Here is a 4,656-nt window from a genome sequence, read left to right on the forward strand (position 1 = left end):
GGAAGGCTTGCGAGGAGGCGGAGAGATCAAGGCGGGGTACCTCGCGAGGTGCTCATGACGCAAGCCATGACGATTGAGACTAGGCGGGCGCCAGCCTACGCAACGTCCTTGTTTCCTCTTTTGTGCAAAGGGGGCAAGCACAGGCGTGGAGTACCGAGGCATCAGGCAAAGGTTGCCATTTCAGTGCAACAAGACCAAGACCAGCAGAGCGGCAGGATGGAGGTCACCGTGGAGCCCAAGACGGCGTCATCGCTAGTGCCTTTTGTTGGAAATATGCCCTAGAGGCAATAATAAAATGGTTATTATTGTATTTCCTTGTTCATGATAATTGTCTATTGTTCATGCTATAATTGTATTAACTGGAAACCGTAATACATGTGTGAATACATAGATCACAACATGTCCCTAGTGAGCCTCTAGTTGACTAGCTTGTTGATCAATAGATGGTTATGGTTTTCTGACCATGGACATTGGATGTCATTGATAGCGGGATCACATTATTAGGAGAATGATGTGATGGACAAGACCCAATCCTAAGCATAGCACAAGATCGTGTAGTTCGTTTGCTATGAGCTTTTCTAATGTCAAGTATCATTTCCTTAGACCATGAGATTGTGCAACTCCCGGATACCGCAGGAATGCTTTGGGTGTACCAAACGTCACAACGTAACTGGATGGCTATAAATGTGCACTACAGGTATCTTCGAAAGTGTCTGTTGGGTTGGCACGAATCGAGACTGGGATTTGTCACTCCGTATGATGGATAGGTATCTCTGGGCCCACTCGGTAATGCATCATCATAATGAGCTCAATGTGACTAAGTAGTTAGTCACGGGATCATGCATTATGGAACGAGTAAAGAGACTTGCCGGTAACGAGATTGAACAAGGTATATGGATACCGCCGATCGAATCTCGGGCAAATAACATACCAATGGACAAAGGGAATTGTATACGGGATTGATTGAATCCTCGACATCGTGGTTCATCCGATGAGATCATTATGGAACATGTGGGAGCCAACATGGGTATCTAGATCCCGCTGTTGGTTATTGGCCGGAGAACGTCTCGGTCATGTCTGCATGGTTCCCGAATCCGTAGGGTCTACACACTTAAGGTTCGGTGACGCTAGAGTTGTTATGAAAAATAGTATGTGGTTACCGAAGGTAGTTCGGAGTCCCGGACGTGATCCCGGACATCACAGGAGTTCCGGAATGGTCCAGCAGTGAAGATCGATATATTAGACGAAGGGTATTGGAGTCCGGAAGTGTTCCGGGGGTATCAGACTATGGCCAGTATGACTGAAAGGTGTTTCGAAGCCCCGGCAAGTGTTGGAGGGCCTCATGGGCCAAATTGGAAGGGGCAAACCAGCCTACTAAGGCCTCGTTTGGTTTCACCGAATCCCCCCGGGATCCCTGCCTTTTCCCCGGGCCGACAAACCACGGACAGAATAAACCCCGGAATTCTCACGATCACGTTTGGACGCCCACAAGGAAGGAGTACCCCTGGCCTTTCCCCGGCCTTTCCCCGGGAAAGGCTCCCACGAGTGCAGACGTCGGGGAGGAAACCCTCGCTCGTTCTGTCTCGCACTCGTGAACGACTGGCGGCGGCGGCGACTGGAAAACCTCCTCCGTCCACCGCTCTGGTCTGCCTCCGTCCACCGCTCCTGCCTCCTCCGACCGGCGACTGCGACGCCCCCTGCCCTCCTCCCTTCGACGCTCTGCCCCTCCGGATGGGGTGACGGGGCCGGGGTCGCCATCCTACTACTTCCCGGATCTCGTCTCCGCCCCCAAGATCTTCACCTTCCGATGACGACGACGGCCAGGAGATCATGCTCCTCTTCGTCCAAGGTTATCCCCTACTCCTCCTCTTCCACCCACCATTTTTTCCTAACCTGCTACACGCACTAACTTGCGCCTGTACAGATCCAAGAGCCCTCTCTCCTGTTTGAGTTTTGTATCACAAGAACCAATACGAAAGAACATCCATCGTTTGCAGTAGTGTTTCTACCTAACTATCATGGCCTCACAAGTGAGCACAACCACATCTACCTCCTTGTGATGCTAATATACACACAATGTTCTAGTATATTTCTGAAGGGGACTACTCAGCCTGTACTAGCTTTGTCCTAATTTTAACTTAGAATCTTTAGGATAACCTGAAGTATGCTTGTCTTGCTTATAATAACGGTGTAGCATAAACATACCAGTTATTGGAATTCAATTGCGCTGATGGAAGTAGCATTAGTATCATGGTAACTGTTCAGTTTAAAATTACTCTCATTCAAGTTCTTCCCTTTTGTACCAAGATATGGAACCAAGGTTTGAGCATATGTAATCTTGATAATTGGCCTTCGGTTTAAACTCTATGGACCCAAGGGGACATTCACTCCATTATCTCTATCCATTTTACACTTTTTGCGTACGCCATTGAGTTGATCTATTGTTGTCTTAATTTCAAGCTTTATTTGTAAAAAGTATGTTAGTGGCAAAGTAATTAAAAGATGAAACCATGTGCTATTAAGATTTTGAGTTTTCCTGCAGATTATTCAAAGAGAGAACAACATCTTATTATGTTTGGATCTGTTTGTTTGCGAAAGATGCATATAAATAAGAATATGTGCTAATAAATATTTTGACTTCTGAATTGATATTATCTTTTTGTAAAGAATTTTGACTTATAATGTGATTGCAGCAAAGCCAATTGATAGTATTATCGATGCAGTGCTGTTAAGTCATCAATTACTAATATACTGTTAGAAAATGGCCTTTACTGATTGAAGGAGAAAATTGCTACCAAGGAGAAAACATAAGGTATGTAATTTTGAAGTACCAATTTAGAGGTGCAGTTTTATGTTTTCTTCCATTGGGCATTTTACAATTTGTTCATGAATTTGCACATGCTAACTATAAGTAGATGAATATCTTGTGGAGAAAACAGAGGGTGTATACAAATGAGTTCATGCTCTTGTCAGTTTTTCTTTGTGGAATTACCATGTCGGCGCTGGTGGCATTGAACGTGTCGACGATGGGGGCAATGCCATCCTTGACGATTCAGTTCAGGATCCCCCACTTGGCGGCGTCCTTGGCGCTGTAGCTCTCTTTCGGGTTCAGCCCGCAGCCGACGGAGACGACCATGAACTTGCCGTATGTTGGAATAAACCCAAGTCCGCACCTAGTATATTTCTCTGCCATGGTAGGCACTTCTGTTTTGCTGCCATGCAGCGTTTTTAGCTAGTGTCTAGTTTTCAGTTTCAGTCTTTCTTCAGTCAATCTATTAGCAAGTTTAGCTAGAGTAGGTAGTCGCCAGGAGCGATTCTGGCGTCCACTCTGATCGCTTGTGGGATGGAATTTTTTCCAGTTGTAGCTCATTTTTCATTAGCTGATACCTTCAGTTATCGTATACCAATGTCCTTCTCTGAGCCCGTTTTTCAGTTGCAGCTTTGAATAAATTCAGTGAATTTAGTTTCATGACGAGATTATACAAAGCGAAGCAGTTGGTTAGTAGTAATCCTTTAAACATAATACAATATCGAGGAGAAAAGCTGTGACGAGCTTGTCATTAGTGCCATCCGGTGCATATTATTCTGAACATTATACAATATTACAATTGGAATATTTTTTATACAATCGAAAAGCTCAAAAGGCTATTTTCAAACTAGTTTCAGTCTAACATTCGTTTCTTGCGAAATGATGGCTTTCATGCCGTGGTCATCTAGGAATTAAAGAGAACAATATTATACATATAAGAACACAAATAGGTGTGTGCTTATTACGTTTGCATCTATTTCATTGGGAACATGGATATAAATAAATATATGTGCTTATATATAGTTTAAAATTTATATTGTATAGTGACTACGTTGTTGTTTTTTGCTTTGCAGGTTTCCTAAAGCTAGTCAATGAAATTGTTCAAAGAAGTTGATCTTGGAAGTTTCAGTAGTGACTATCCCAGCAGCAACACATTTTGGCATGGATGATTTACACAGATACATGTTAATAATGGAACTAAATGATTATTCTTGCTGGATTTCTACCTTAGTTAGCATTTCCGCTGTTAAACCATGATTAGCACGCTAAATTTATTCGCAGTGTCGTTATTTGTGCGACTGAACATGTATAACTTATGGTCAGCGTGTTTGATGTGGATTGAAGTGTTTTATTTTTTTACTGTTTATGCTTGTTTCCTGTTTTTTTGTTTTTTCTTTGTCATTCCTGAAGTTTGCAATGAAATAGAGAAAAAAATTAGTTACTTTTGAACTAATATAATATTTTTGTAAAAAAGACTGTTATTTTTCATGGCTTTTGAATATTATAATGTTTTACAAGAAATTTGATACTTTTCTGACAATTTTCTGAACGGGATTCCCTCCCCTGCCCCTCATCTCCAAACTCACGTGGGGGGCCTCCCCGTGGTGGGAGAGGGATCCCCTATGGCCATGGAAAACCCCCCTCGTGGGATTACTACCCTGGGATACTTTCCCTTGCAACCAAATGAGGCCTAAGGGGTGGTGCGCCCCCACACCCTTTCCCACGTTATTTCGGGAGGTGGGGCGCCTCCACCTGGCTTGGGAGGCAATCCTCCACCTGCTTGGCTTGGGGGGAAAGTCTTCCTATGATTTTCCCTAGGGAGATCCAATCTGCTTGGCCGCCCCCCC

At 43.9% G+C, this 4,656-nt stretch overlaps 1 long non-coding RNA gene across 6 annotated transcripts; it reads left to right on the forward strand.

Moving 5' to 3' along the window:
- The first annotated feature begins 1,439 nt into the window (after positions 1 to 1,439).
- On the forward strand, positions 1,440 to 4,193 carry LOC123112600 (uncharacterized). Of its 6 annotated transcripts, none has more exons than XR_006455600.1 (4): positions 1,440 to 1,849; positions 1,925 to 2,030; positions 2,694 to 3,194; positions 3,883 to 4,193. It is a non-coding gene; the product is annotated as an uncharacterized lncRNA (long non-coding RNA). The 6 variants fall into 6 exon arrangements; XR_006455601.1 differs by having other exon boundaries at positions 2,694 to 3,145; XR_006455602.1 differs by lacking the exon at positions 3,883 to 4,193 and having other exon boundaries at positions 1,449 to 1,849; positions 2,694 to 2,812; positions 2,916 to 3,876.
- Positions 4,194 to 4,656: the final 463 nt, after the last annotated feature.

Source organism: Triticum aestivum, chromosome 5B (genome assembly GCF_018294505.1).
Source record: "Triticum aestivum cultivar Chinese Spring chromosome 5B, IWGSC CS RefSeq v2.1, whole genome shotgun sequence".
Classification (NCBI taxonomy): domain Eukaryota; kingdom Viridiplantae; phylum Streptophyta; class Magnoliopsida; order Poales; family Poaceae; genus Triticum; species Triticum aestivum.